Genomic DNA, 19890 nt, shown 5'->3' on the forward strand with positions numbered 1-19890 from the left:
CTATTGCTACTTACCAGGATTTCCTGTTTAGCACATATGCTGACCAACCTTTGCTTACAGTATTCATAAATTTCATATTAACTCACTGTCCACCCATTATTCACAAGTAGACTCATACTCTTGACCAATCACTGCTTTTCTTACAGAACAAAATTTCTTTTTCCTCAAAATTCATGACTTCTGTACACAAATTGCTACCTCACGCGTCAGTTTTGTCAGGTGCTCTAGCTTGGTTCCAGGAGAGCAAAAGGACCCATTATTCATTTATCAGATATTTTCTGAGCCCCTATTATGTGTCCTTGCAACAGTGCTTGACAGTGGTGTTAAAAAGATCAGCAAATTGCCCTTGAGGAACTAATTTATAGTCGTGCATATGTAAACCTCATAATGTTCTTGCAGCAACGATTAGCCAGTGCCTCCTCTAGTCACACACTGTTGAAACAATTCTGGGAAATGTAGTGCAAATCAGGCATGGACCAATTATGCTTGTGAACTATACCCTTTTCTGTGCTGAGACTAGGCCAATTCTGATGAATTCTGAACAATGGTAAAACCGATACCTTTAAAATTCAAGAATGTTGGGTTCTAATGGCAGTTTGACTATTGATATATTAATATAGGAACATCATTTAGTCTCTTAAGCTTGAACATCCATTAAGTGGGAAAAATAGTGCTCATTTTCTATAAGTCTTCAGAGACTGGCTAACCAATAGATTTTGCTGGTAAGTAATGTGCAAATTTTCTAGAAAGATGATATTGCTTCATTTTCTCTCATATTTTAGATTGGCAGCAGCCAAACGGGTGTCCCAGCCCCTAATCTCCTACAAGAGAAACACTACTTCTCAGTTTAATAAATCTGATAAGTTTCGAGCTCTTTTTCTAACAGGGTGCTGCAGCTCACCAAGTAAAGCCCACAACACTCTGCTGCCAGCATAGCAGCTTGCCAGCAGCATACACTGAATTACGGGGTTTCAGTATGATGTTGGCTGGTGCGGACTTCAATCATCGAATCGACATGTGCCCAGCCATTCTCATAATGAATCTTTCCTTCTCTTTCAACCGTTCTGTTTCCAGCCCCCATCTCCAAGTGCTTTAAAAAAAAAAAAAAGTGAGGAGAAACAGAAACTGTACTGCTCAGGATGAAACTTTTCCTTCTCATCCCTGTTTCCCATAAACGGACTTTCAGATAAACCTATCAAAAGCAGCCCCCAACTCACCAGCTTTTCTAAAACGTTCCCCATCCCCACCCTTCGTGGCACCCATGGGCTTCCCCAAGTCTTCACCTTTCTCTTAGACACACGCAAGCACATTCTCACCCCAGGAAAGCAGTCCTGGCTTAGCCAGTTCCCTTCCACAAGGACCACGTTGTTTTTGCCCCCATGGAGCCCTGCAGGGTCGGGGGCTCTGGTCCCGATTTGCCTTGGGACTGAAGAGGGGCTTCCTGGGTGAAGGATCTCACAGGCTCACGAGACATCAGTGGACAAACGGGAAGGGAGGCCGGACGCGCGGCTCCCAGGAAGCGGAACCAAAGAACACGGGCCCAGGAGGCGACGCCAGGAACGCGCGGGGCTCTAGGGCGCACCCGACCCCTCCCGCCCTTCGCAGAGGAGGAAACTGAGGCGCGGGACGGCCTCTGCGGCGTCTCTGCCCCGCCCTCCACGGCCTCCCCCAAGGCGCGCTCCGGCGCGGGCCGGTCCCTTTGTCCCGGCAGCGCTTCCTGCCTCCTCCTCGCCTCGGGCCGGCTGACGGGGCGGGAGAGGAATGCGTTTCCGGAGGGAGCGGGCGGCGGCTGCGGCCTCGGGAGCGGGATCCGACGCGCAGAGGAGGCGGGGCCGCGGCTGGTTTCCTGCCGGGGGGCGGCTCAGGGCCGCCGAGTCCCCTCCCCCCGCCCCTGAGGGGAGGAGCCGCCGCCCGCCGCGCCCGTGACCTGGGAGGCCCCGCCAGCCCGCGGGAGAGGCCGAGCGGGAGCCGCGGAGCAGCAGGCCCGAACCCACCGCGCCGGGGCCCGGACGCCGCGCGGAGAAGGTAGGGGCCGGGGGCCTCGGGCGTGGGGTCGCGGGCCGCGGCCTCAGGGCTCCGGTGCGCGGCCGCATTTCGGGCCGCCTGCTGGGCCGCGCCGGGACCTTTGTGCCGGCCGTGGGGGCGGGGGCCGCCGGCGGGTGGGGGCTGGGGCGGGATTCCAGGCTCGCCCGGGAGGAAGTCCGCGCGCGGCCGCCCGCCTGGCTCTTCCACCCGCCTCGAGTCGCGGGCGCTGGCAGTCCCCGGGCGCGGAGCCGACCCGGCCGCGTTCCGAGCGCGGGGGTCGCTGGCTTGGGCGCTGTCACGTCGGGGCTGCGGGAGCTGCGGGGGAGCGGGCCCGGGTGGCCCCTGACACCTGCGGTCTCCCGCCGGGCTGGGCGAGCGCAGGGGGCAGCCAGCGAGGTCTCCCGGGGCTCGGCGCGTCCCTGGACGGGTCCCGTGCCTTTGTCTCCCGCTGCCTCGCTGGCTGCGGTCCTTGGAGCAGCGTCGAGCCGGTTGTCCGCGCTCGCCACGGGGACTGGTTTGGTCTCCTCCCGCTGCCAGGAGGCAGCCCTGGGGCCAGCGCCGCGGGCGGGGGAGGCGGGAGCCGGGTCGGAAAGTGGCCTGCGGAGCCGCTGGGGACCAGAGTCGCGGTGGCGGCAGTGCCATCCACCTCCCCGTGTTTATAAACGCGAGTGCCCGGCAGTCAGAGTCGCCAGCCCCTGCCGGGCACGCCGGGACCAGGACGGAGGGCCACCGTCACCCCGCGCTCAGACGCCGTCCGCGAGCCTGAGAGCCCGGCCTGTGTCTAGTGTCATTTTACCTCGTGTCATTTCTTGGGCTTCATAAATTGGATTTATGAGACTCCTACTCTAAGCAACTTTTATTTCATGAAATTAGTGGTTTTGAGTCAAAAACTTTGCACTCATTTGTACGATTAGTAAGTTGCACTCTCTAAGCTTCCATTTCCTTGTCTGTGAAATAGGAACAATAATATCTACACTAATTATTCATTTTTATAATAATGACAGTGAGGGCCAAGTTTAGCTCTAGGAATTTTACATGTATTATCTCATTTAATTCTGGAACCGCTCAAATGAGGTCGGTATTGTTTATATTCCCATTTTCTGAGTGAGAAACTGAAGCACAGGGAGCAAAAGTAAGTTGCCTTTGGTCATCAGGAGCTCCTGGAGAAGGCGTGTGGTCTAGCTCCAGACCCCGCGTTTAAACCACAAGTAACCTTCCTAACGATGGTCTAGTTGTGAAAATCAAATGTAAAATGTAAGACACTTAGAGTAGATGCCCAGTGAATATTGACTTCTTTTCAGCCCTTCTTTTACAGTAAAAAGATGTTAAAAATATCTCGGAAGGTAATTGGTAACATCATTAGTAATTTCTTTGGGCCAACATGCCACATGGATAACTTAGGTGGGGAGAATTACTAGGTTATTTTGTTTTGTTTTGTGACAGGGTCCCTGTCGCCCAGGCTGGAATGCAGAGGTGCCATCACAGCTCACCGCAGCCTCAACCTCCCAGGCTTAAGTTATTCTCCCACCTCAGCCTCCTGAGTAGCTGGGACTACAGGTGCCTGCACTCTTTTTTTATTTTTTTGTAGGGACAGGGTCTCACTATACTGCCCAGGCTGGCCCCAAACTCAAGCAGTCCTCTCTCCTCGAGCTCCCAAAGTGCTGGGATTACAGGTGTGAGTCCTTAAGCCTGGCTCTTGGCTCTTAGGTTCTTATTTTTTTTATTGTAGTTTTACGGTACAAAAATAACATGCTAGAGGAGTTTAGGTTAGACATCTTTCTTAAACCACGTATGCCCTTAAAAATACGCTATGTAATAAACCACTTTCAGAAATGATTAAGAACTTCAGTTGGCAGTTAACTGTTCATTTGTGGACACCAAGGCCCAGAGGGGTAAGGAGTTAGAGTCTCACTGTAATTCTTATATTTTTAAATAATGTTGGCTCATTGAGTAATATTACGTAAATGATTGAAGATGGTGAAGTGTTAAATGAAAAACAGTTTGGTGTTTTCATACAGGCATTTGGGGAGAAAGCCATTTTACTTATCCAAAAATTGAGTATGAAGGTAGAAGATGTTATTAGAGTGCTGGTTAGAAGGACAAAGTGTGGTTAATACTTTAGTTCTGTAAACAGAAAGCAAATAGACTTTAATGCATCTATGTTGACTTCAGACCTAGACCTACAATTTTAAGTGTTTGTGATTTTTTTTTTTTTTTAACAATGTGAAGGTCTATATTAAAGTTATTTTTTGATACCCTCAACATTCTCTACATGAAAAGTGTGGAATCAACAATTCTGAAAGCCACTGGATTTAGTGTCTAATTTTAACAATTAGACAGCTTTCTTCTTAGCTTTCTGGTCAGTATAATTTAAATCAGCCCCAAATTACCATTACGAATGAAAATGTAATTCTACATTGGTGTTCACTTCCTAACTCTGGGAGTGACAGTGGGGACATCTGGTCACATTTTGCGGTCAAACAACATGGTGCCAGTTTTCCTAAGAGTGCTTGCCACTGATTGTGATGTCTTTGTTGTTTGGCTTATTGATAAGTAAGTTGTGGCTTATAGCAAAGAGTAGTATAATGTTCTACCTGGAAAAAATATTAATATTCTGCAGGTGCTCTGGCCTGCTCTTAACTATGTTGCTAGTTTGGTAAGCTGAAACGTCTTGTAACTGGTAAAAGTTTCAGAGAACTTTTGAGTTCCAAAGATGTAACTTTCTAGATATGAATAAGATGCATATATCTGAAAGGATTCATTTGGACTTCTGTTAGATTTTAGCAGATTTCCTCACTCTACGAGAGAGTTAGGATCTGTTCGGTTATGGGGGGAATCCTAGAGGATTATGTCGGGTAAACATGTAAACATCTGTATTGTGTTAGTGTTTACTCTGACTTGGTTTTAGATTCTGAGAGTTTGGCTGGTTGTTTCAGAGGTGGGAGGTCTCGAGTAGAGAGGTTAAGATACAGAAAGGTACATTCATCTTCTGGATGCTGCAGAATTATGCTAGGGGTGTCTATAGCTGTGGAAAACTGAAAGAATATTATGGTATGTACCCAGGTTAAAGGTGGTACAGTCCTTAAAAGTCAGAATATTAGCAGCCTTCAAATACGTCTGTTAGTAGGTGAAAGAAATGTTTCTTTCAGGAGCTGTATACAAAAGGAGCCAAACTATACTTTGTAAATTTGTTATTGTTTTAAAAGTGGCTGTGAGTTTTTAGAGGTCAGCTAACTTTAAACTTGCTGTTTGGTTTGTGGCTTTAGAAGATAGAGTTAACTGTATTTAGCAATATGTTTAAACATGTGCATATCACCTCATGAAATGTATGTATGAGAAAAGCTGCCTCAGATACAGATACATGAGTATATAAACACATATATACACATGCATATATATGTATGTATTTCTTATAGGACCAATCTCATTACATACAATTTCAAAGCACAGATTCCTATTCTCAGGGATGCGTAAAAAGGCTCACTGAAGTATAGGAAGAAAATCTTAGGTCTACTATGATGTTTGTTAATCTCATCACTTTAAAGTTTAAAATTTTGATTGTGATTTATATCTTACTATATTGCTGTAGAAGTACATGTATTTGAATTTTTAAATTGTGTATATTTTGGGTACATATATGCTGAGAATTTTTTTAGTGATTGGTCAGAAAGGTTTGCAGGTCCCTAGTATGGAGGATGATTTGGGTGGGGGTTTAAGAACTACCGTATTTAGGAGAGAGAATTGACAAGACTTGATAAGAGAAATGAAAGAAACCCACTGTGACCCTGGTTTCTGGCTAGGAGGTGCTGTTCACTGAGGTGAGAGGGTGACTAAGCTGGGGGTGTTGGTTGGCTAAAGGGAGGGGAAATGATGACCTTATGAGGCCGAGTTTATTTTAAGGTGACCATGGGACATAGGTGGAGATGTCCAAACTGCAGTTGAATACACATATTGAGAGGTAAAAAAAAAAAAAAGTCTGATTGGGAAATTTCAATTTGGGAATTCTTAAGTCTGTTAAATGCTGGTTGAAGCTATAGACTGTGCATGCAAACACCACAGGAGGGTCTGTAATGAAAAACAGGCTGAGGGAGGACCTGGGAACACTTAACAGTCAAGGGTGGGTAGAGGAAGAGGACTCCAGAAAAGTATTTACCTTCCCCAGTTTCTTCTCTGAACTTATAATGCCTTTGAGTGACATTTTTGTGAAAGACATAGATATTTCTGGGGTTTTCCAGTGATTGGCATGTGTGTGGTAATTTATTTTCAGGTGCCTGATGAAAGAAGCAGTTTGATATAGTTAAAGGCTTCCTGATTGGCAGACAGGAAACCTGGGTGTCAGTGCAGCCTCTGCCACTGAATTTTTGTGTGACCTTTGAGTACTATACTTCCAGGGTGTTGGTTTTGACATCTACCCTATAAAGCATTCTGCGTGTTCCCTCATTCTCTTGTTCCAGGAGTTGGAGGATAGCTGCTGCCTGATGTAAGTACTGTAGAGTGCAGTTCTCTCTCTCCATGAGCAACCTTTTTTTCTTTTTTTGGTATCACCAGAGAGAGTAGGCGCTGTGCCACTGTGCGACTTACTCCTTTAAGGATACCTGCCAATGCTGACCAGCAGCATCTGTCACTTTCAGTTCTGCATCAGGATGTAGCTCAGCTGTACATTACGTTTTATTCTGTCAGTACATTGAGTACCAGTAACCTGAAAAATGCTTTACTCACTGGGCATGAATCAAGAAGTTGGCATGCTCTTTGATGTTGAGTGTATTGTCTAGTTGGGACAAGTTGTGTTCAGTTCAGGAAAACATAAATACCAGAGTGTTGTATACAGTGTACTGCACCAGATAATATTCCCTAACAGTATTTGAGAAAAATAGCATTGGCTTGTGTGGTTTTGGAATATGTTGTGTAGGAGATGAAGCCTGAGCTTGGAATGGTATGAGCGAAGGTTGAATGACAGATGGATGCCACATTCAAGGGACAGCATAGGAAAAATCCAGTCTAATTTCACAGATAGTACTTGGCCACATAATATCATATATATCAGAAGATTATATGAAGGCTATATCAAATGAAGGCCTGGATTCTTGCCCTCCAACACTAGCCTAATGAGAGACACAGACATGCATACAATTAGTTATAATAGAAGTTTGAATAGAAATAACCCTGTATTATTGACCATCACTGAATGTTTGTCATTTGCCCTGCTGGGCACTCCCAAGGCTGTTTTGGAACCAGAGGAGGAGTTAATTAAGTTGATTGTGGTTGGTGAGGAGATTAAGAGGCAATAAAGCAAAAGGGTAGAAGAAAAACAGCATTTTGTTTTGTGTAGGGAATATAATTTCAGTGGAGTGATGAGGAAAATATTTACATGTAAGAATTAGGCATGTTCCATTTGTTTGAAGTATGGAAATCACATTTTCCTGTATAAATGTTTATTGAATGAATATGTACATAACTGAAGCTTTTGTAATCTATGAAATTAGGAATAGTCGATGATTAGTTCTTCCTCTGTGTACAGTATTTTATGGTTTATGTTTGATTTTCTTCATATCATGATTTCAGTGCTCCTTAAAGGGGTGGTCTTGGGTTATATTTGATTATTGGAGGAGGAAATTGGAGTTTGAAAAAGCACATTTAGTAGTATAACGGGAAACTGTAATAAAAAAGTACATTAGAGAATAAGGTTTATGCTTATTAAAGAAGCATGGATTAAAAAGATTGAGAAACGTTTATTAAAGAGTCACAAGTCACTGGGGTTCTTGTTTTAGAAGGCCATGATTAGTTAATGAGTTGGAGAACAAAAAGCAAATTTAGTAATAAAGTAAATTATGAGCTGATGAGCTTTCATATTCATGGTCATATTTTATCTTTCCAACAATCCTATAGTAGATATTATTCACAGCTTACTGATGAGTAAAATGAGAAACTGTTTTCTTCCTATGTTTATCATGGTTTTAAAACATTTATCATATATTTAAAATACTGTATGCACTCCACCACAGACAGGATGGAGAAGATGTGACAAAAGATGTGGTCACCCAAGTGCCGTGGCTCACACCTGTAATCCCAGCACTTTGGAAGACAGAGGTGGGTGGATCACCTGAGATCAGGGATTTGAGACTAGCCTGACCCACGTGTTGAAACCGCATCTCTAATAAACACAGAATAGTCAGGCGTGATGATGGGCACCTGTAATTCCAGCTCAGGGGACTGAGGCAGGAGAATCGTTTGAACCTGGGAGGTGGAGGTTGTAGTGAGCTGAGGTTGCACCACCGCTCCAGCCTGGGCAACAGAGCAAGACTCCATCACACACACAAAAAAAAAAAAAAAAAAAAATTGGCCAAAATTAGTTTAATCAAGGAAGCATTTTGGAATGACCTGCTTAAAAAGTGGATATAATTATGCAGTTTGAGAACATAATTCTCCTTAATTGAAATTATGGGGAACAAGTCTTGCAATAAGGTGCTTATTGTTACCATTGATCAGGATGGTTAACTTTTTTTTTTTTTTTTTTTGAGATGGAGTCTCACTCTGTTTTCCGGGCTGGAGTACAGTGGCACGATCTTGGCTCACTGCAACCTCCACCTTCCTGGTTCGAGCGATTCTTCTGCCTCAGCCTCCTGAGTAGCTGGGACTACAGCTAGGCGTGTGCCACCACACCCGGCTAATTTTTATTTTTAGTAGAGATAGGGTTTCACCATGTTGGTCAGGCTGGTCTTGAACTCCTGACATCAGGTAATCTGCCTACCTCGGCCCCCCAAAGTGCTGGGATTGCAGGGATCCCAGCCAGGATGATTATCTTCTTTTGCTCGCTCCACTCACACTTATCTTTGTCAACTTGCCCCAAAGTATACTTTCTAAACCAAAAACCATTCCCAACTTCTTTCCTCCTCACAGGGAAAGGCAAAAAATTTTGTCCATGGACATAGAGAGTGGAAAGAAGGAACAGCTTACTAGGCTGCTTTGAAAAATAGTCAATTGCTAGGTAATAATGTCTTACCTTTTTGAGTGGAAGGAAGAGCTGGGAAGAATTAAGTTCAGGCAGGTTTTTAGCTCATTTTGAATCAGCCCTTCATATTATGGATTAATAGCTTTGTTTAAAGGGTATTTTTCTGCTTTTATTTTAAGTTCACCCTCTGAAGTCTTGTTAATTTTGTGCCCACTTACCTCCATTTGAATTAAATGGTTCATTTTTTTCCCGTGTTTCCCACATAAAGCTATTCTTTTTTCAGGGCAGTGGGGGTTGCTGGTGGTGATGGTGCTGTACCAGTTGTTCATCAGATCACCATTAGATGATCTGATTGGCTTGAATGATTATTTGAATTTTGTGTGATGTTCCTGTTAATGTTGATTCTGTTCTTCGTGTTTATGACTTCTGTAGAGGATTCCAGCCTAAATTTTCTTCCTTAGTTCTGTATATACTTTTCCTCAGCTTTTGTGGTCTTACTCTTTGATCATTGTCAAGATTTATTTGAGATTTTCTGACTTCCTTCAAGAGCATAGTGAGTTCTAGATTTTCTCTTATTTTTAAAGAAGATTCTTCACTGACTTCCTTTCACTTTTTGTTCTGTAGAAGTCTTTCCTAGGTGTTAAGTTCCCAGGCTTTACCTCCGCATCATCAACGTATTTATCTTTTAGGCATTTTGTTTGCCAATGCGCACTATGTCCATTGTTTAATCTTTCCCTTACACTTGTAGACTGGGTGGTGATAAAGATCTTCCATATTCTAATTTTCCTGGAGAAGGTGGGTAGTAGAGTCACTAGTGATGAATTTTGTCTTCAGTCTGTTACTGTATAATTAAAGTATCTAGCCCTGTTGTGAGCCGTTCTCAGATTTCAAATTGTTTTGTGAACCTGTAGCTTTGGTGCAGCCAAACCTTTATTGTTAGAGCCCCTTAGCCTCAGGCTAATATTATCTTTGTGTGAGAAGGGGGTTAATGCTCTTTGAAAAGCCGTTTTTCTTCTGGATGGGAGTAGTGAATTTTAGATGGTTTTCTAATTCAGATTACTTTTGTAATTATCAAGGAGGGGAGAAGAGGACTTCAAATGAGGTGTTACATCTTTGGATCCCTTAGCCTCTTCTCTTTCATGTCTTTTTTTTTTTTTTTATTCTTTCCGCTAAGTTTTGTTAATCATTAATCAGGGCTTATTATTAATATTTGGGCCATAAACATCTCTCTAGTCACCAACACACCTCTTCCTGCCAGACAGAAGAAAAAATTGTTCTTCCTGTAAGGGGAAAGGTGCCCTTGTCATGGGAGGAACCCATCTCCACATGTCACCCTCAAATTGTATAGAGTTAGAAAGATATCTCAGTGTCTTCCATTCAGGTTTTTCCTATTTTTATTACTTTCTGTGTGGGATAAGTGGGAAGAACCTCATGTCTTTCAGTTTGGCTCTGTGTTCTTTTTTGGAATATATTGATTTTTAAATACTAAAATTTGTTATTGTCCTAATTATTTTTTTTCCCTTTCAAAAACACATATAGAAAATAATGATGGTAGAACAGACTTGGGATGAATCCAACTTTATTACAATTTTTAGGAGACATTTATGATATACCTCTATAGGTATCAGAATCTTTTCTACTATTAAGGTGAAAAGATTTCAAGTATTTAAATAATGAGATCTTTAAACTTTTCTTACTGTACTCAGGCTTTTGAATCACACTTGGGTTCATATCCCAGCTCTGTCACTTGTATATCTGATACATGGTAAGTATGCAATAAATGTTTGTTGACTCGAATTTAATTAATTGTATTGAACTAAAATATGCCCTTGCAGAAAGATTTTTTTTATAGGGAGAAATCTTTTGTGTATTCTTTTTATTTGAGTTGGCTTTTGGGTGCCTTATTTTTCAACTCTGAAATGAACATAACTTGTTATATTTTTTTAAGGTAATTTTTTTTCTAAAGTGTAATTGTTTAACTTCTACAAATATAGTGCATACAATGTTTCTAAAGGTTGTATTTGTAAATGTAAAAGAAAATGCTAAATGAATTATTTGTAACATTGTTAAAAAATTAATAAATAATGAGTATGTATTTAAAAGTTTGGACAGGATATAAAAACACACTTTTATGGATAAAGATTAGTTTACAGTGAAAATTAAAACAATTATACACTATTTTTGACAGTGGAAACAGTTGCACATATTTGGGTTAAGCACTAAAATGAGATTATTTGTGGGTGATGTTTAAGATTATTTATTGTTCAGGGAATGAATTATGACCCCTTAGATAAAATTGCATATGGTAAAAAATGACCTTAAGGTGAAATTCTTTTATAGGAACAAGACACAAAACCTCTGTCTGTACTTATGAAATATGGCAGTTAAAATAAGTTTTCTTGGCCTCGATTAAGTTCAAATGACCAAGAAATAAACTCACAGAACATTATAAGCCCTTTCCATTTCTGTGCTCTGAGTCAGTTCTAACACTAGAAGGGCATTCTAATTTTTGTATTTAAAATAGTGATTAGGCTTTCAAAAAATTACAGTTTAATGAAGTCATGTCATAGTTTCTGGATTCAGATGGTCAGGTTTCAATTCCACCTGTGCAACTTTTGATTCCACCATTGCAAGTTGTTTAGTCTCTCTATGGTTTTGTTTCCTTATCTGTAAAACAAAGACACTATTCTCTATCTCATAGAGATAGAGAAGATACCTGGAGGAGATAGATGCTATTATTTTATCATTATTATATCCTTCAATATCTATTTGAAGGTGCTGAAATAAAAGTCTGATTTTATAAAGCTCTAAATGAAATAACTTTTTGTTATGAATTTAAATCATCAAAACTTAGTGTATTATACTCTTCTTGCCTGTGCCTAGTCTGGCCCTCTAAATTGAGAAATCAGTCTTTTTATTTTTCTTTTTCAGTAATCCACAGTGAGCAGCAGTCCCTGAACGAAATCATGTTGGTAGTTACGTTTGATTAATGAAACACAGAATTTGTATTCTAGTCCTTTCAGGGCGGTTTCCTTCCTCGTGATACAAGAACCTTGTCGTAATCTTTGTGCTGTTATAACAGAAAGCCACAGTGGGTAATTTATATCATGGTTCTGGGGGCTGGGAAGTGTGTTATCCGGTGTCGTCTTGCTGCATCATCCATCCCATGGTAGAAGGTGGAAGGGCAAGAGAGAGAGAGAAGGGAAGAAGGCCAAACTCGGTCTTTAATCAGGTACCCATTCCCCACTCCTATGGTAATAGCATTAATCCATTCATGCTATGCTAGGCAGAGCCCTCATGACCTAATGACCTCTTAAAAGTCCCACCTGTCATCACTGTTTCTTTGGTGATTAAGTTTCCAACACGTGAACCTTGGGGATACATTCAAACCATAGCAAACCTCAAAGGTCCGCCTTATTTCTATTTGTATTAGGTATGTTATTCCCTCTCCTAATCTTTTTGTAAGGGTCTCTGTGATATTAGTGTTTAGAATATTTGTATTTTGTCTGCTACGTTAATATAAAACATTTAAAGTTTTGCTGCTTTTATTATTTCACAAACACATTTGTTAGGAATCTGATTGTTGGAAAGCGTATTAAATAGAATTCTACTTGGATGTGGAATCTATAATTCCTTTTAAAAAAACCTTGGTTCATCTTGAAAAATTAATGAATTTTTGAAATACCTGCAGAAAAGGAAAATAAATTGTTCCCCCCCCCCAAAATGCATAAGAACCATTTATTGGCACTTGTATTTTAAGTACCTGGAAAAAAACAGAACCGGACAGATTTTTTTTTTTTATTCTTTGAGATGAAGTCTCCCTTGAAAGTTGGAGTGCAGTGGTACAATCTGGGCTCACTGCAGCCTCCACCTCCTGGTTCAAGTGATTCTCCTGCCTTAGCCTCCCGAGTAGCTGGGACTACAGGCACCTGCCACCATGCCTGGCTAATTTTTGTATTTTTATTAGAGACAGGGTTTCACCATATTGGCCATCCTGGTCTTGGACTCCTGACCTTATGATCTGCCCGCCTTGGCCTCCCAAAGTGCTGGGATTATAGGCGTGAGCCACCGTGCCCGGCCCAGGACAGACTATTAAAGGCAATTTATAACAGCTTGTACAAGACTTGTTTCATTTGATTTAGCACCAAATAAAGTAAGATTAAATATGCCGTGGAAGATAGAGTTGGATTTTTCCTCCTTCTCTCATATGCCCTACTTCTCCTACCAGGTCATAGTACATCAACAGCCATCCTTGTTGCCCCACTGAGGAGTCACTTTAGATTCCAGTTTTTAAATGGCTGCTCATATGACACCAGTAGAGTTCTTTCCCCTTAATATAAGGTGGCAGTGAATGTTGGCAGGTATAATTTCTTTGATCAGAAACAAGGAACTCCATGAGGAAACTCACTTTTTTGGTCTTTGCTAACCTGTCATGTAATGTCTTTTTATTGGCACACCTGGGTACTAATTATGATTGATTGCTATTTATGCCAAGAGAACATTCCCCAGGCATGCCTGATCTATTTATGAACGAAAAAGTACACTTATTTTGCATAATGCTGTGAGTTTTCACTTTTATTTTTGGAAGGAGGGATATGATAACTTGTTATTTATCAGGGCAGATCATACATTTGAATCAAAAAGAGAAACTGGCAAGTAGATCCTAAAACACATTTCTTAACCCGAATAACATCTGAAGACAGACTTCAGTTATATTTTGTTGAAAATTCATTCAACTTTGGTGCTTATCCAAGAACTTCTAATGTCATTTTTTGACAAAAATTATAACCCTCAATACATAGGTATTTTCAAGAGGAAAGTCATCTTAAAGTTGTATTTTTCTATATGCTATTTGATAGAGAAAGAGACACTCACCCTGTCACCCAGGCTGGTCTTGAACTCTTTGCCTCAGGCAGTCCTCTTACCTTAGCCCCTCAAAGTGCTGAGATTGCAGGCCTGAGCCACCATGACTAGCAGCAAAGATTTTTGAGCATGGACTTTGTGCCAAGTATTTCTAGGTGAGAACTACAAATAAGATACACCCAGGCCCTATTTTCTTGCAGCCTAGAATCCATCAGTGAAGACATGTTAGCAGATAGTTAGAAGTGAAATGAGTGTTATCGATGTGCCTGCATAAATTAAGTGTCCAATACTTGGTGAGGTCTCACCATTGCAGGCTCTCACTGTAATCCTATTGCATCTTTCTAATTTTCTGCAACCCCGAAGCCCTACCTCTTTTCCTAACAGTGGTTCTTTCTATTTCAGAAAAGACAGTCATGCATAAATGAACTCTCTCTGCGTTCTCACCTCCTGCTCTGCCTTAGAGGAGAGGTACCATATCTCTGTTTAGGGTGATCCACCCCCTTGGGGTCCAGATGCCACCCTCTTTTCTCCAAGGAGGCCTGGCTTCATCACTTACCTTTTCTCTTTCCTGTGTCTTCACCTCTTCAAATTTGTCCCCAGCTCTCCTTTCTTCCTAAGTATTCTTTTCTTCCCAACCGCATCCATTTTCAGAACTTTGACACTTATGACAACCCTCATGTCTGTAACTCTAACTGACTTATCTCCTGAGATCCTGATTCATGTCTTAGCTTCCCAATAGGCATCTTCCCTAGACTTCACAATCCACCTTTCTATAACCTCATTTTCTCCTCTAACCCCATTCTCCCTCTTACATCTTCTTTATTTAAAAGTAAATTCCTTTTTCTTCCATCCTTCTTCAAATAAATAGCAGATCCCTCATTAGCTACCTTCTAATCAGTTTGTTCATCATCTTGTTTGTTGCTGTTATCTGAATTTAGACATTTGTCACCTCTCGCTTGAACCTTTGCAGTAAATTCCATATTTGTCTTTGAGCTCCTGTCTTGTACCCATCCTTTTCTCCACTGAGTTTCTGCCATGTATATGTAGACATGTTACTAGCCTGCCCAAATTTTTTTCAGTTCCCTTCCTATTTATAGAATGGAATCTAAACTCTTTTAGCATGGATGGCATTTAAGGCTGTCTGTAATCTGGCTCCTCTTGCCTGCTTGGTCTTCCTTCCTGTTATTTCCAACTCAAAGTCTCAGAAACTCTTCAAGATTCCTTTTGGCCATTTTGATATTTTAAGATTATAAGATAATCTAATTTATACTTGACAATTGAAAATTTTAAGGATAAAATAACCACTCATTCGACCAACAAGATATGCTACAAAAACATATATTTTTCTAGTCTTTTTTTTTTTTTTTTCTATAAAGAGAGGGAAAAGTGAGACAGTTCCAATTTTGAGTTGCAGGGAGGTGCGCAAATGCATATGCTTAGAAATAAGATTAGGAAGGAGTTGTTACAATTTTTCTTGGGACTTCATGGCTTTGTACGTGCAGACTTTTTGTCTGGAATATCTTCTTTTCACTTGTCTCCACACCCATCTCCTATGCGCCTTCAATTCTAGCTGAACCATTGCCATGTCCCTGATGCCTCTAAACTTGTTCAGGCAGATTTCAGTATCCTCAGTGTCCTGTGTCCTAGTTAATTATTGAAACCATCATATCATAATAATTGGTATTTTTGTTCTCGAACTGAAAGTTCCCTGAAGCAGTGACCCTTGTGTTTCCTGATACAGCTCAAAACCTGACAGTTGCCTAAAGAGGAACTTGCAGAAAGGCTGGGGGAAACCAGTGGACTCCAAGGGAGTAGAGTGTGTTAAATAATGGTGAATAGTCTTACATGTTGCTTTATGTAAATTCTTTGGTAGTAAACTGATGTATTTCTTAAGTTCATATTGTAGTGAGTCAAAAAATTTATGAATGGATGAAGGCAGAGAGTAAGATAAGTCCTGGAAAGGGTGCTTTTGCAAGAGTAGTTTCACATATATTCTCAGGCATGGACATCAGTTATATAGTTATGTACCACATAATGACGTTGTGATCAGTGATGGACCACATACATGACAGTGGTCCCATAAGTTTATAATGGGACTGAAAAACACCTGTTGCCTGGTAATGTAGTATCATGGTGAAACACATTATTTACCTGTTTGTGGCGATACTGGTGTAGACAAATCGATTATGCTGCCAGTCATATAAAAGTATAGCATCTAAATTAACTACAGTATATAATACTTGATAATAAACAGCTATGTTACTGCTTTATTTACTGCACTATATTGTTTATTGTTATTTTAGAGAGTATTGTTATAAAAAAGGTTAAAACGGCCTCAGGCAGGTCCTTCAGGAAGTGGTCTAGAAAAAGATTTTTTGGGAGATGACACCTCCTTGTGTCATGGAGATAGGATGTGCAGGCCCAAGACAGTGACATTGGTAGTCCTGATTCTGGGCAGCTGTGTAGGCCTAGGCTAAGGTAGTGTGTGTATTTGTGTCCACAGTACTGTGATAGTAACGTCAGTAATGTCCTGTTCAGTGAGTGTTCTGTGCAGTGTACTTACTTGCCTCACTCACCCACCCAGAGCAGCTTCCAGTCCTGCAAGCTCTATTCAGGGTAATGGCGATGTACCAATTTTAAAATCTTTTGTACCATACTTTTACCGTACTTTTTCTATGTCTGGCTATGTGTAGATACACAGATGCCTACTGCAGCATTCCAGTTGCCTGCAGTTTTCAGGACAGTCGAGTGCTGGACAGGTGTGTAGCCTAGGAGCAATAGGCTGTACCGTAGAGCCTGGGTGTGTAGGAGACCAGACCATCTTGGTTTGTGTAAGTGCACTGCAATGGTTGCACAACGATGAAATTGCCTTCACATTTCTCAGAGCTGTTTCTTTGTTAAGTGACACATGAAGGTACTGGGTTGAGAAGAGGGAAGGTAGGTAGGAAATGGAGACCAGTATAGACCACTATTTCTAGGTCTTTGACGATGAAGAGGAGACAAGCGTTGGCATTAGGACAGCATGTGAAAGGCATCTTTCCCTGTTGTCCCCTCATAGCCTGTTTTATATGGAATGTCATTGGGAGGAAATTCCTTCGGGTCCTTTCTCAGCAAAAGAATCACCAGAGTCCAGGCCCCATGCTCAGGGACTGGATTTTAGGCCTGGGGTGGGCATCCAGGTAAACCCGATGCAGTTGTTTCCTAGGCCCACTTAGAGAAGTGCTGCCGGCCAGGCATGGTGGCTCAAGCCTATAATCCCAGCACTTTGGGAGGCCGAGGTGGGTGGATCACGAGGTCAAGAGATTGAGACCATCCTGGTTAACAAGGTGAAACCCCATCTCTACTAAAAATACGAAAATTAGCTGGGTATGGTGGTGCGTGCCTGTAGTCCCAGCTACTCGGGAGGCTGAGGCAGGAGAATTGCTTGAACCCAGGAGGCGGAGGCTACGGTGAGCCGAGATCGCGTCATTGCACTCCAGCCTGGGTAACGAGAGCGAAACTCCGTCTCAAAAAAAAAAAAAAAGAGAGAAGGGCTGCCTTGGGAGCTTTGCGGCATAGGACTCCAGGCACCTGGTCCTTTGCCTTCCCCTCGCATGTGCAGGGGGTGCCCAATACCGGCAGAAGGAAAGGCCAGCAGTGTTGAGAGGGAGGCTGCCTGGCCCTCTGCCTCTCCTTTCCTGTCCAGCTCTCTGTGGCTTGCCTCCTGATCCTGTAGCTCTTCTGTGTTCTTAATTGGCATCATCCTCCGGCCTTTCCCTTTCCTTGGGAGAAAGCTTGGCCTTTTACAGACATCACTATCCAATGGCAGTGCCTCTCTGTTTCTTGCCAGTGCCCCTCCAGTCACAGGAGCGTTGACATCTGTCCTTAAACTGTTTCCAGCTGCTGGCCTTGTTCTCTCAGCTGTTCTTTAGCACTGAATCCTTGTTTTGTCTGCTTCTGGGTTTGGAGCTCTTCCAGGGGCACTAGGGTTTCAGAAGGTTGATTTTTTTTGCCTTGTAAAGGTTTATAGAAGGAGAAGGACAGTGACATTTAAAGCAGTGTTTTAAAGCTGTGTGGCCTCGAATGTTAGGAAACATTTTCTGTTACCTAATAGCTTCATCTTAGTGATGATTGTCTGAAATGTGTGATATGTTGACACATTTCTCAAAGCAGTCTCTAGTGATTATTAAACAGCCTGAGTTCGTATCCTGAAGAAACATGTATCTGTCCATATATGGAACAAATATTTGTTCTGCTCCCTTTGTGTGGAAACTGCCTGCATGCTTCATTAATCACAGTAATGCGTTTTCTCAGGAACTTTAATGTTCCAGGTGTCTGTAGTCATAGCTTTGGAATTGTGGTAACATTACTTGACTTGCTTAGGATTATAGTCTAATGGATTTATCACACATTAAACCTTTTAGGCAGGCCTTGAAAGGTGAATTGGTAGGCATTTCACACTTCTGTGACACTCAGATTTTGCTGGTTTCTTGGATATAGTCACAAGTGATATGTAAGCAAAACTGCAAGCTCAGGCATAACAACCTGCTTGGCTGAGCACAATTGCAGAAGTGGATGATTTTTCACGTAACTCTTAACTCTTTTTCTCTCAGGTGCTCAGAGCGTAACTTAAAGCATTCTCTCTGAGGTACGGGAGTAGCATCCTGGAGTGTAAGCCCTTGAAGACGGAGGTCTGTAAAAGTGTTAATTTGGAATTCAGTGAACTGTTTTCTTATTAAAGGACATTTACCAAGAAAAAGAATTGCACAGTTAAACTGTGCTACAGTTGTTTTCATTAAGAAAGGAAGGGCTGGGCACGGTGGCTTACGCCTGTAATCGCAGCACTTTGGGAGGCTGAGGTGGGCGGATCACCTGAGGTCAAGAGTTCAAGACCAGCTTGGCCAACATGGTGAAACCCTGTCTCTACTGAAAACACAAAAATTATCCGGGCCTGGCAGTACACACCTGTAATCCCAGCTACTCAGGAGGCTAAGGCAGGAGAATTGCTTGAGCCTGGGAGGTGGAGGTTGCAGTGAGCCAAGATTGTGCCACTGCACTCCAGCCTGGCAGACAGAGTAAGACTCTGTCTCAAAAAAAAAGTAGAAAGAAGACTAACGTTTTGCAAAACAAATGGCCCGTGTCTTTATATTATATATAACTTTATTATCTTCAGATTATGTGAAACTGTTAGTATTATTTTTATGTTCCTCTCTTTTTTTCTTCTGCTGTCTTGAGAAAGTCAGGTTCTTCTCATCTTATTGTGTACTTTGCATCCGAAATTATTCTGTAACTCTTTTAATGTTGCTGCATTTTATTATTGTATAGTCTATCTAATAGTCCATAAACTTGATGCACTTAGATTTCCCTATTATTGGATATAGGATATTTACATTTTTTGCTCTTGTGAATATACTAGAGTACTGTAACGAATGTGTGTGTGTGCGTGTGTGTGTGTGTGTGTGTGTGTGTGTGTGTGTATCACCTTTTATATATTTACTTATTTTCTTAGGGTGATTCCCAGTAGCTGCATTACTAGAGGATAGGATTTTTTTTTAATGGTTTTTGATGTAAATTGTCAAATTAGTTCCCAAAAAATTGTACCAGTTCGCAGAACTACCAGTTGGTTTCTTGCAGCCATCCGCTATCGGTTTGTTGGGTTAAAAAGCTTTCTATTTTGGCTTGTGAAGGGACAGATATTTATATGTAATTATTAGACTGGCTGCTAGTCCAAGAGCAGTAAGTAGTTAAGGGATCAGGTCAGCAACCAGTGACCATAGCCATCTTTGACCAAATCAAAGATATAGATTCATATCAGTGTGAAAGCTTTGATTCAGGGAAAATACTTACATATATACGTAATAGTAGGAGATTGGGATAGTTATATTTAATATGTAGAATATTAACTAATTTTTTGTTAGCGGTTCTAGAAGACAAGACTTTTCCAGTTTTGTCTTGTGCCGTCTTTTTTTTTGGCGGGAGAGTGGGATTCTGGACACTCTAGGAAATTAAAGTGAATATTTTACTAATTCCATGCACAGAAGTTGATTTTCTTTTCTTTTCTTTTCTTTTCTTTT

General features: G+C 41.7%; 1 protein-coding gene across 2 annotated transcripts in view; it reads left to right on the top strand.

Annotated features, from left to right (window-relative positions):
* Positions 1-1804: 1804 nt before the first annotated feature.
* Positions 1805-19890, top strand: part of ITGB1 (integrin subunit beta 1) — a 48826-nt gene continuing 30740 nt past the window's right edge. For both annotated transcript variants that reach the window (XM_017535387.1, XM_017535389.2), the window contains exon 1: positions 1805-2025. The gene's annotated coding sequence lies outside the window, so the exon portion shown is untranslated. The remainder of the gene's footprint in view (positions 2026-19890) is intronic.

The sequence above is a fragment of the Cebus imitator genome, unplaced genomic scaffold (assembly GCF_001604975.1).
Source record: "Cebus imitator isolate Cc_AM_T3 unplaced genomic scaffold, Cebus_imitator-1.0 Scaffold92, whole genome shotgun sequence".
Classification (NCBI taxonomy): Eukaryota; Metazoa; Chordata; class Mammalia; order Primates; family Cebidae; genus Cebus; species Cebus imitator.